The 13,651-nt window shown below is 36.1% G+C and overlaps 1 pseudogene; it reads left to right on the forward strand.

The window, feature by feature from the left end:
* The first annotated feature begins 12,199 nt into the window (after positions 1-12,199).
* Positions 12,200-12,402, forward strand: LOC120781089 (annotated as a pseudogene).
* The last annotated feature ends 1,249 nt before the right edge of the window (positions 12,403-13,651 follow it).

Here is a 13,651-nt window from a genome sequence, read left to right on the forward strand (position 1 = left end):
TTGGTATTAAAACTATTGTAAATATATTTAATAGAAATAAAGTACCACAGCCAATGTTCAAAATAGAATTGATGCCAAATTCTAACCAACTAAAGAAAAATTAATTACACCCGATTTACAATTTAAAATATCTGCTCCACCTCAGAATCACTGTTGAGGAACCAAATAAGAGAAATGGTCGAGTACAATGTACAAACTGTCAAGAGTATGGACACACGAAAGCATATTGCACTCTACGAAGTGTCTGTGTGTGGTGATCGACATCCTACTTCAAAATGTGCTCTTGAAAAAGAGGATTTAAATAAAAAATTTAGCAATTGTGGAGAAAATCATACTGTTAACTACAGGGGTTGCACTGTATATAAAGATTTAAAAACGAAGTTGTCACAGGGTATTCAAGCACTTCGTAACCATATGTTGAATATTCCTCCTAATGAAAATATTGAAATCCCCGTCCATATTTCAAAACCAGTAAATCCTCAAGACAATGCTATACAAGAGAGCTATGCAAACGTGGTGAAAGGCAATGCTGCACAAAAGCAATTACCCCAAAACCAACCAAATGGAAGCGTTGAAACTATGATCTTCAACCTTACCCAATGAATGACACAATTTATGGCTTCAATGCAAGAGATAATCAAATCACAAAACCAAATGTTGCAAACTTTTTTAAGTAAAAAATGGGTGTATTGAACATTTGTTTATGAAGTGCGAGAAAATAATATTGATGTAATGCTGTTGTCAGAAACTCATCTTACTAACAAAAAACAAGTTCTTTATACCGGGATTTAGACTCTATGTTACAAACCACTCAGATGGAAAGGCTCATTGAGGAACGGCAGTGTTGGTTGGAAAACGATTAAATCACCACGCATTAGAATCTTATGCCACAGCGCAATTACAAGCTACAACAATAACTATAAACAAGTAAGGAAGGGCTAAGTTCGGGTGTCACCGAACATTTTATACTCTCGCATGATAAAGTGTAATCGAGATTTCATTATACGTCATTTACATATTTTTCAAATACCGTATTTTTGTAAAGTTTTATTCCGCTATCATCATTGGTTCCTAATGTATGTACTCGTAATATTAAAATATTGTTATATTGGAAGAAGGCGTGGTTGTGAACCGATTTCACCTATATTTTGCACATGTCATCAGGGTGTTAAGAAAATATTATATACCGAATTTCATTGAAATCGGTCGAGTAGTTCCTGAGATATGGTTTTTGGTCCATAAGTGGGCGAGGCCACGCCCATTTTCAATTTTTAAAAACGCCTGGGTGCAGCTTCCTTTTGCAATTTCTTCCGTAAAATTTTGTGTTTCTGACGTTTTTTGTTAGTCCGTTAACGCACTTTTAGTGATTTTCAACATAACCTTTGTATGGGAGGTGGGCGTGGTTATTATCCGATTTCTTCCATTTTTGAACTGTATATGGAAATGCCTGAAGAAAACGACTCTGTAGAGTTTGGTTGACATAGCTATAGTAGTTTCCGAGATATGTACAAAAAACTTAGTAGGGGGCGGGGCCACGCCCACTTTTCCAAAAAAATTACGTCCAAATATGCCCCTCCCTAATGCGACCCTTTGTGCCAAATTTTACTTTAATATCTTTATTTATGGCTTAGTTATGACACTTTATAGGTTTTCGGTTTCCGCCATTTTGTGGGCGTGGCAGTGGGCCGATTTTGCCCATCTTTGAACTTAACCTTCTTATGGAGCCAAGAAATACGTGTACCAAGTTTCATCAAGATATCTCAATTTTTACTCAAGTTACAGCTTGCACGGACGGACGGACAGACGGACGGACAGACGGACGGACGGACAGACAGACATCCGGATTTCAACTCTACTCGTCACCCTGATCACTTTGGTATATATAACCCTATATCTTACTCTTTTAGTTTTAGGACTTACAAACAACCGTTATGTGAACAAAACTATAATACTCTCCTTAGCAACATTGTTGCGAGAGTATAATAAATACCAACATATGTATGTATGTATATGCATATTAAAATACCATATAAAAAGTAAACGTATATATGCGAGAGTATAAAAAATTGCTGCGGGGACTTAAACCTGACGGCCATATACTGCCCACTTTGGTTTAAAATTACAGACATGCAATTTAAAGACTTTTTTGGAACACTAGGCCATAGATTTCTAGCAGGTGGAGATTACAATGCAAAACACACATATTGGGGCTCACGACTAATTAAGGACAACAACTATATCACACTATTATAAATAGGCACAATGGCCTCGACATAATATCTCCCGTTAAGTCGACATATTGGTCTTGTGATGGTAACAAAATAAGAGATTTAATTGATTTTGCAGTAATCCAAAATATATGTAGAGAAATCGCACAATTCGATGGCTGTGAACATGTTATACGAAAAAAAAGAAATGAACATCCTCATGATCCATTAATGTAGTATCTATTTGATCTTTATTTGTTAATAATGTTGTTTTTTGTCTTTTCGATAAACATGTTTGAATTTTGGAGGTTATGTTTTGTTTATGTTATATTATTATGTATGTATAAGCAAATTTATATAAGATACACGATATTTCTCACATTTTGGGGAAAAAATTTCCAGAATTAATTCTGGAAAACGTAAATTCCGGAATTATGAAAAACCAGAATTTTGAAATGCAGCCAAAAAAGGCGAAGGAATTGCGGAATTCCGATTTCCAGAATTTTGTCGACCCATGAACAACATATGTAGTTTTTGTGAAAAATCACATTTTGGTTTCAACCTTGTAAGCGCTCTAGCGGCTAAAGTATTTGACGTAGGTGGGCCAAATAGATTGCAGCGGTTAGATAATTTGCAGAGCTTTTAGGAAAGCCTTCAACCTATTCTCTATCCCTACCAGGTTTTTGACAAAAATCACATTTTTGTTTCAACCTTGTATACGCTTTGGCGGCTCAAACATTTGATGAAAATGGGTCAAATAGGAAAGCTTTCAACTTGACCTCTATCCCTACCAGTGGCGTGGTAACAGTGGTCACAAGCATATGTAGTTTTTTAAGGAAATTCACATTTTTGTTTCAACTTTGTAAACGCTCTAGCGGCTGAAGCATTTGACGTAAACGGGTTAGTAAACTGCAACAGTTAGATAATTTGAAGAGCTTTTAGGAAAACCCTCAACCTGTCCTCTATCCCTACCAGGGGCGTGGGAATTGTTCACAAAGAAATGTAGTTTTTTGAGAAAAATCACATTTTTGTTTGAATTTTGCAAAGGCCCAACGGCTAAGGTATTTGACGCAGGTGGGTCAAATATATTGCACCGGTTAGCAAATTTAAAGCGATTTCAGGAAAGCCCTCGTCCTATCCTTTATCCCTACCAGGGGCGTGGCAATATTGTTCACAATGAAAAGTAGTTTTTTGAGAATAATCACATTTTGGTTTGAACTTTGTAAACGCTCTAGCGGCTAAAGTATTTGACGTAGATGGGTCAACTAAATTGCACCGGTTAGCAAATTTTAAGGGTTTTTAGGAAAGCTCTCCACCTAGCCTCTGTCCCTACCAGGGGCGTGGCAATATTGTTCACAAAGAAATGTAGTTTTTTGAGAAAAATCGCACTTTTGTTTGAATTTTGCAAAGGCCCAACGGCTAACGTATTTGACGTAGGTGGGTCAAATAAATTGCACCTGTTAGATTATTTCAAGAGCCTTTAGGAAGGACCTAACCCTATCCTCTATCTCTACCAGGGGCGTGGAAATATTGTTCTCAATGAAATGTAATTTTTTGAGAAAAATCACATTTTTTTTAACTTTGTAAACGCTCTCGCGGCTAACGTATGTATTTGACGTAGGTGGGTCAAATTGATTGCACCGGTTAGATATTTTGAAGGACTTACGAAAGCCCTAAACCTTTCCTTTATCCCTACCAGGGGCGTGGTAATATTGTCCACAATAAAGTGTAGTTTTTTGAGAAAAATCACTTTTGTGTTTGAAATTTGTAAAGGCCATACGGCTAAAGTATTTGACGTGGGTGGGTCAAATAAATTGCACCGGGTAGACTATTTGAAGAGCTTTTAAGAAAGTGTTCAACTTGACCTCTGTCCCTATCAGGGGCATGGTAATAGTGTTCAAAATCTAATGTAGTTTTTTGGGAAGTCACAATTTGGTTTGAACTTTGTAAACGCTCTAGCGGCTAAAGTATTTGACGTAGATGGGTCGAATAAATTGCACCGGTTAGCAAATTTAAAGGGCTTTTAGGAAAGCCCTCAACCTATCTTCTATCCCTACCAGGGCGTGGTAATATTGTTCACAAAAAATGGAGTTTTTTGAGAAAAATCACATTTTTGTTTGAAGTTTGTAAAGGCGCAACGGCTAAGGTATTTAACGTAGGTGGGTCAAATAAATGCACCGGTTAGACAATTTGAAGAGCCTTTAGGAAAGCCCTCAACCTAGCCTCTATCCCCACCATGCGCGTGGTAATAGTGTTCGCAAGAATATGTAGTTTTTTGAGAAAAATCACATTTTTGTTTGCATTTTGCAAAGGCCCAACGGCTAACGTATTTGACGTAGGTGGGTCAGATAGATTGCACCGGTTAGATAATTTGAAGAGGTTTTAGGAAAGTCCTCAACCTATTCTTAATCCCTACCAGTTTTTTGAGAAAAATCACATTTTTGCTTTAACCTTGTAAACGCTCTGGCGGCTGAAGCATTTGATGTAAATGGGTCAAATAGGAAAGCCTTCAACTTGTCCTCTGTTCCTACCACGGGCGTGGTAATAGTGTTCAGAAACAGGTGTAGTTTTTTGAGAAACATCACATTTTGGCTTCAACTTTGTAAACGCTCTAGCGGCTAAAATATTTGACCCAGGTGGGCCAAACAAATTGCACCCATTAGATAATTAAGAGGGCTTTTAGGAAAGCGCTCAACCTATCCGCTATCCCTACCAGCGGTGTGGCAATATTATCCCTACCTCTAGAGGCTAAAGTATTAGACGTAGTAAGGTCAAATAAAATGCACCGGTTAGCAAATTTGAGGAACTTTTCGGAATGTCCTCAACTTTTCATCTCTCCTTAACAGGGGCGTGGCAATAGTGTTTACAAAAAATGTAGTGTTTTGAAAAAAATCACATTTTTTCAACTTCGTAAACGCTCTGGCGGCTAACGTAATGGACGTAGGTGGGTCAAATAAATTGCACCGGTTAGATAATTTGAAGGGCTGTTAGGAAAGCCTTCAACCTATTCTTTATCCCTACCTCTAGTGGCTAACGTATTTGACGTAGGTGTGTCAAATAAATTGCACCTGTTAGCTTAATTTCAAGAGCTTTTAGGAAGGACCTAACCCTATCCTCTATCTCTACCAGGGTCGTGGCAATACTGTTCTCAATGAAATGTAGTTTTTTGAGAAAAATCGCATTTTGTTTGAACTTTGTAAACGCTCTAGCGGCTAAAGTATTTAACGTAGGTGGGTCAGATAGATTGCAGCGGTTAGATAATTTGAAGAGGTTTTGGGAAAGCCCTCAACTTGATCTCTGTCCCTACCACGGGCGTGGTAATAGTGTTCACAATTAAATGTAGTTTTTTGAGAAAAATTACATTTTTGTTTCAACCTTATAAAAGCTATAGACTCAAGTATTTGACGTAGGTGGCTCAAATAAATTGCACCCGTTAGACAATTTGAAGGACTTTTAGGAAAACCCTCAACATATCCTCTATGCGTACCACGGGCGTGGTAATAGTGTTCACAAACAAATGTAGTTTTTTGAGAAAAATCACATTTTTGTTTCAACTTTGTAAACGCTCTATAGGCTAAAGTATTTCACGTAGGTAGGTCAAATAAATTGCGCCGGTCAGATAATATGAAGAGCTTTTAGGAAAGCCCTCAACTTGATCTCTGTCCCTACAACGGTTGTGGTAATAGTGTTCAAAATTATATGTAGTTTTTTGAGAAAAATCACATCTTGGTTTCAACTTTGTAAACGCTCTAGCGGCTAAAGTATTTGACTTAGGTGAGCCAAATAGATTGCAGCGGTTAGATAATTTGAAGAACTTTGAGAAAAGTCTTCAACCTATTCTCAATCCCTACCAGTTTTTTGAGAAAAATCACATTTTTTCAACTTCGCAAACGCCCTGGCGGCTAAAGTATTGGACGTAGGTAGGTGAAATAAATTGCACCGGTTAAATAATTTGAAGGGCTTCTAGGACAGCCTTCAACCTACCCCCATTCCCTACATATAGTGTCTAAAGTAGTAGACGCAGGTGAGTCAAATAAAATGCACCGGTTAGATAAATTAGAGGGATTTTAGGAAAGCGCAAATGTTGACCTCTGTCCCTACCAGTGGCGTGGTAATAGTGTTCACAAACATATGTAGTTTATTGAGGAAAATCACATTTTTGATTCAACTTTGTAAACGCTCTAGCGGCTGAAGCATTTGACGAAAATGGGTTAAGTAAATTGCACCGGTTAGATAATTTAAAGAGCTTTTAGGAAAGCCCTCAACCTATCCTCTATCCCTACCAGCGGTGTGGCAATATTGTTCATAAAGAAATGTATTTTTTTGAGAAAAATTACATTTTTGTTTGAACTTTGTAAACGCTCTAGCTCCTAAAGTATTTGACGTTGGTAGGTCAAATAAATTGCACCGGTTAGATAATTTGAAGGGCTTTTAGGAATGCCTTCAACCTATCCTCTATCCCTACCTCTAGTGGCTAAAGTATTTGACGTAGATGGATTAAATAAAATGCACCGGTTAGATAATTGAAATAGCTTTTAGGAAAGCCCTCAACCTATCCTCTATCCCAACTAGGGGCGTGGCAATATTGTTCACAAAGGAATGAAGTTTTTTGAGAAAAATCACATTTTTGTTTGAACTTTGAAAACGCTCTAGCGGCTATTGGACGTAGGTGGGTCATATAAATTGCACCGGTTAGATAATTTAGAGGGCTTTTAGGGAAGCGCACAACCTATCCGCTATCCCTACCAGGGGTGTGGCAATATTGTTCACAAAGAAATGTAGTTTTTTGAGAAAAATCACATTTTTGTTTGAACTTTGTAAACGCTCTAGCGGCTAAAGTATTTGACGTAGGTCAGTCAGAGTGCATCAATTAGATAATCTGAAGAGCTTTTAGGAATTCCTCAACTTGACCTCTGTCCCCACCAGTGGCGTGGTAATAATGTTTACAAGCAAATGCGGTTTTTTGAGAAAAATAACATTTTTGTTTAAACTTTGTAAACGCTCTGGCGGCTAAATTATATGACGTAGGCGAGTCAAATAAAATGCACCGGTTAGCAAATTTGAGGAGCTTTTCGGAACGTCCTCAACTTTTCATCTCTCCCTAACAGGGGCGTGGCAATAGTGTTCACAAACACTGTAGTGTTTTGAGTAAAATCACATTTTTTCAACTTCGTAAACGCTCTGGCGGCTAAAGCATTGGACGTAGGTGGGTCATATAAATTGCACCGGTTAGATAATTTAGAGGGCTTTTAGGGAAGCGCTCAACATATCCTCTGTCCCCACCAGTGGCGTGGTAATAATGTTCACAAGCAAATGCAGTTTTTTGAGAAAAATAACATTTTTGTTTAAACTTTGTAAACGCTCTGGCGGCTAAATTATATGACGTAGGTGAGTCAAATAAAATGCACCGGTTAGCAAATTTGAGGAGCTTTTCGGAACATCCTCAACTTTTCATCTCTCCTTAACATGGGCGTGGCAACAGTGATCACAAAAAATGTAGTGTTTTGAGAAAAATCTCATTTTTTCAACTTTGTAAACGCTCGGGCGGCTAAAGTATTTGACGTAGGTGGGTCAAATAAAATGCACCGGTTAGATAATTTGAAGAGCTTTGAGGAAAGCCTTCAACTTGACCTCTGTCCCTACCAGGGGCGTGGTATTAGTGTTCATAAACAAATGTAGTTTTTTGAGAAAAACCACATTTATGCTTGAACGTTTTAAACGTTCTAACAGCGAAAGTATTTGACGTGGGTGGGTCAAATAAATTGCACGGTTAAATAATTTAGAGGGCGTTTAGGGAAGTGCTCAACTTATCCGCTATCCCTACCAGCGGTCTGGCAATATTGTTCACAAAGAAATGTAGTTTTTTGAGAAAAATCACATTTTTGTTTGAACTTTGTAAACGCTCTAGCGGCCAAAGATTTGTTGTAGGTGGGTCAAATAAATTGCACTGGTTAGATAATTAAAAGAGCTTTTAGGAAAGCCCTCAATCTATCCTCTATTCCTACCAGGGGCGTGGTAATAGTGTTTAAAAACAAATGCAGTTTTTTGAGAAAAATCACATTTTGGGTTCAATTTTGTAAACGCTCTAGCGGCTAAAGTATTTGACGTAGGTGGGCCAAATAAATTGCACCGGTTAGATAATGTGAAGAGCTTTCAGGAAAGCCCTCAATTTATTCTCTATATCTACCAGGGGGTTTGCAATATTGTTCACAAAGAAATGTAGTTTTTTGAGAAAAATCACATTTTTGTTTGAACTTTGTAAACGCTCTAGCGGCTGAAACATTTGATGTAAATGGGTCAAGTAAAATGCACAGGTTAGAAAATTAGAAGGGCGTTTAGGAAAGTCCTCAACCTATCCTCTATCCCTGCCAGGGGCGTGGCAATATTGTTCGCAAAGAATTGTAGTTTTTTGAGAAAATTCACATTTTTGTTTGAACTTTGTAAACGCTCTAGCGGGTAAAGTATTTGACGTAGGTGGGTTAAATAAATTGCACCGCACACTGGTCGATTTCATAGGCCAAAAATAAAAAAATAAAAGTTTGAAACTTACCACTTTTTGTATCCAAGCTATTTCCTAAAACACCAATAAAACTAACGGTTAATACATTTTTGCTCTATCCCATTCGTAGGGGCTGCGGAAAGCGAGAGAAAAGAGACAATAGAAACACGCGGAATGTGCAGTGAAAAGAGCTTAAAAATTATCTTTTATAATAAATTAAAATGCAATATAAAATCGTGTTTAATCCCCATAAATCGAAATGATAATTGATAACAAAGGTATATGTTATTTAAAGAAGTGTTTTTTATGTAATAAAATGTTGTTTTACTATTTTAAAACAATTGTTTTATAAGTGCCTTTTTGATTGGTATGTTTTTCTTCATACATCGATTTAAGGTATACAAAAAGTTGTGATCCCTGTCTCGCCCTCAAATGAATCAAAATTTTTTATATCAGTTAATGTTTTCTAAGTCTATGCTTTTGATTTCAGCTGCAACTTTTTGCAACTTTCTTTGTTATTCATGCTATTCTACCAGGCATGCGATATAATTTTTTGTATTTATGTGCATGTATTTTCGTGCATATTTTATTGTTCTTTATGTTTTTTTTTCGTCATACATATATGTACATATTTGAGCTTTGGTTTTCATTTTCTCTCTTTTATCAAATGTTTGTTTTATACGTACTTTTATTTAGGCACATCATATGGGTGAAAACTTTCACGCCAATATACATACATATATTTTATTTTTGAATTTTGGTGTTTAGAAAATTTGTGAAGTAATATCACTTATCACCGAAGCAAATTTAATAAAGCTTCAGTATCTACTTATTAGAAGCTTCGTTATTTGTCACGGCGTATGTCCCTATATTACTGATAATAAAATCGCAAAATGATGAAGAGCACAAACAAAATCGGAAAAACTGCAGACCGACCTTCGTCTACCCGCTATTGCCGTCCTGTTCGAATTCAATTTCAAAGGGAATTAGTTTAATAAACCCTCAATGCATTATATTTGCGCTAGATCCTGCAAAGGAATTAACTTCAAAATATTTCTGGTATTATCTTTCTCTTTCAGTTTCTCAGTCCGTAAAATTTTAATTTACGCTCCCTATGTTATTCAATATGCACCAGTTTCAATTGAAGAGTTCTCATAAAAGCTGAGAGCTGAGTCAAGCAATAAGGACGCTAAGATGTATCGACTCCATCATATACGAAAGAACTAATGGATCAAATTCAAATGAGGACTTGCTAAACCGAATGCTTTTGAGCTTAGATCCTTTCATCACCAGTCAAAGAAACTATCATGCAAAAGTAAATAAATTTTTTTAAAATCAGTTTTTGATTTAGTTGACTAAGATTCAAAAAATTCCTTTTTTCGTTTATTAACTTTTTGAAGTTATATTTCTTATACGAGTTCGGAAAAGGTTGCGATAGATTCAGGTTGCGCAACCTTGCTCAATATGAATCTACGCAACTTTGCTCAATATGAATCTATGCAACCTTGTCTGCGAATATGTTCGTACAGCAAGCGAAGCGGTGACAATCGGCGATCGTTTGTTCGTTTCTTTCGGCACAGCTCGGCTTTTCTACCAACAACACAATGTTGCCATGCTTATGCTGTTGTTGTTTTTGTAGAACAATGTTTCAATTTTTGGTTGGTGACAATTCAATTAAAAAATCAATTCCGTTGGGATTCGAACCTACGTACCTCCCACTAGCTCATCGTAACTTTTGAAACGCTTACCACCAAGACCACCATTGACACTTGAATTGCATTGTCCTAATTATGGTTTGGTTATGCATGAAAGAAATATGCAATGGATCGCCGATTGTTGGTGACATATTCATATGTGTACGCATATGTATGTTTGTATGCTTGTGCATTATTTGTTTGGCAATGTATGCAAATATATGTACATATAAGTATATATGAATATATTAACATGCAAGTCAATGCGCGCACATGTAATAAGTATATTGATAAGTGATGAAAATATGATTTTAATTTCTGAACGCGCTCATGCGTATACATACACTCATATGAGCATGTGCAGATACACAAGATAGGATAGAAGATGTATGCCTTTTAACATCGTATACTATACAAATAAATATTTTTCTTACTAATAGAAATAAAATTTATCACAGCAATATACATATACATAATATTGCAGTGATAAATTTAATTTCTATTAGTAAGAAAAATATTTTTTTGTATAGTATACGATGTTAAAAGCAAAAAATTTATTCTGTCGAGATTCGAACCTGAGACCTGTGTTATCATCTTGACTTTCCAAGCGCTTACCACCAACACCACCATTGACACTTAGGTTGCGCTGACTTAAGTATGGTTTGGTTATGCATGTACATAAGAAACATACGATGGTTCTAATAATTTTGTTTAAGTATAGAAATATGCTTTTGTAGAACATTTGCTTTCGCAAATATACAGACAAATGTGCAAACGACATAATATATGTACATATGTATGATTGTTTCGCATTTTGCTTCTACGCCGGTCAAATTTCTATACAAAAATCGGCTGAAATGTGGGAGAAAATAAAAAATGGACAACTAGGGCAAATAATTTTAAAAAATTTATTGACAATTAAATATAAATGAAAATACATGTAAATTTACTTAAATTTATTTAAATTTATTGAAATTTCGTTTCGCATTTTTCGGCACTTTCAAATTAATTAATATAAGTAAAATTCACGACTTAACCCGCACACGTCTTATTCGCGCAAAATTTCCAACTTTATGAAAATTGGCGCAATTATTGACACTTCAATTTTATGTAAAGTTTAAAACATGTCTACATATGAATATATAATATATTTGATTTTGGCGCAATTATTGACACTTGTCTTAATATACAAAATTGGGCCAAAACGAAACAATGAAATACATACATAATTACTTTTGCATGTCAATATGGAAATGCCGACGGCAAAACGCAAAGGCATATATTGCACATATATACTTACATACAAGCGATTTCTTGGTTGAAAGCAAAAATTGAAGCATGAGAAATTGAAATGCCGACGGCAAAACGAAATTGCTTACATTCGTACATTGCGTATGAATCATGAAAATATCATCATAATGTTTAAGTAAATAACATATTTAAAATGAGTTATTATAAAATAAGATCACATATTCAATTAAAAATAAATTCTGTTGTGATTCGGACCTACGCACCTTCTACGTGCTCGTCGTAACTTTTGAAGCGCTTACCACCTAGACCACCATTGACACTTGAATTGTGTTGTCCTAATTATGGTTTGGTTATGAATGAAAGAAATATACAATGGATCGCCGATTGTTACCTCTTTCCTTGCTGCTGCTGCGCATATGTATGTTTGTGTGCTTGTTCATTATTGAAGTTATACTGCTTTTTCTTTCCTTTGTCTTTCATTTCTGCGAATTCTCAACTATTTTATGTGACCTTTTGTTGAAATACCCTGCGTTGGCCGTTGAAAAATTAAGGCTATACTTTACAGGATTATTTCTGTAGTTAGTCTTCATTTTCATTTTCTGGAAATCGACCCGTGATGACGAGGTATATCGTTTTATCTGACAGCGTGAGGTTTAAGAAGTTCATTTCTAATTGTGTCTTGTGGCATATTAGAAATTATGTTTCTTCGAAAAACGTTCGCTTACAACGGATAAAACGACTTCTGAGTGGTGATTTTAATGAATAAATTCCTTTTGGTTGAAATGCTCTGCGTTGGCCGTTGAAAAGTTAAGACTATACTTCTAAGGATCATTCATTCCTTTCATTTCTTAAAAGAAATTAATGACCTTTAGAAATATGCATATTTGCATTATTTCGTTGTCATTTCCATATTCGTAGCAATGAAATTTCTATGGCGTAAGTAAAGTAATGGCCGCCGATTGTCACCCCTTGCCGCTGTAGTAGCTTCGCCTACAAACATGTGTAAATATGTATGTATGTATACGTATGATCGTGAATACATATCGACGCAGATTTTTGCGAGAGGCACCAGAAAGTTGTGCAATTTATGATTTTTAGCTTTTGCCATCGTCGCGAAAAGACGACTTGTTGGCAAAGGCATGCTCGGGGAGATAATAAATTATAATAAATTTATAAAATGTGAATTTAAGTTTTCTAGTTTTCTTTCATACAAAATGATATGCATTTCTTGGAATATCACTAAGAAGTATAACTTCATCCGCGCGTAGGGACTCCACGCACCTTTTTTTTTTAATTTAATATAATTAATTAAAATTTGTTACCACCGGGGGGTGTCGAAGTGGGAAACGGGAGAGGGAGATTTTAAAAAGCTTTGGCAAAAGTTTAATTTTTATTTAGGCAGTGGAAGTATTTTTGGCCGCTGATTCCATACAAGGCCGACCACTGTGCGGTTAGACAATTTGAAGAGCTTTTAGGGAAGCCCTCAACTTGTCATGTATCCTTACAAGGGGCGTGCCAATATTGTTCAAAAGAAGTGTATTTTTGAGAAAACTTTGTAAACGCTAGGTGGCTCAAATAAAATGCATAGGAAAGCCCTCAACATGTCCTCTGTTCCTACTAGAGGCGTGGTAATAGTGTTCACAACAAGTATAGTTTTTTGAAAAAATCACATTTTTGTTTCAAACTTGTGAACGCTCTAGACTAAAGTATTTGACGTAGGTGGGTCAAAAAAATTGCACCGATTAGACAATTTGAAGAGCTTTTAAGAAAGCCCTCAACATGTCCTCTGTTCCCACCAGGGGCGTGGTAATAGTGTTCACAACAAATGTAGTTTTTAGAGAAAAACTCATTTTTGTTTCAACCTTGTAAACGCTCTAGACTAAAGTATTTGACCTAGATGGGTCAAATAAATGCACCGGTTAGACAATTTGAAGAACTTTTAAGAAAGCCCTCAACATGTCCTCTGTTTCTACTAGGGGCGTGGTTATAGTGTTCACATC

The sequence above is a fragment of the Bactrocera tryoni genome, unplaced genomic scaffold, assembly GCF_016617805.1.
Source record: "Bactrocera tryoni isolate S06 unplaced genomic scaffold, CSIRO_BtryS06_freeze2 scaffold_269, whole genome shotgun sequence".
In the NCBI taxonomy this organism is placed as follows: Eukaryota; Metazoa; Arthropoda; class Insecta; order Diptera; family Tephritidae; genus Bactrocera; species Bactrocera tryoni.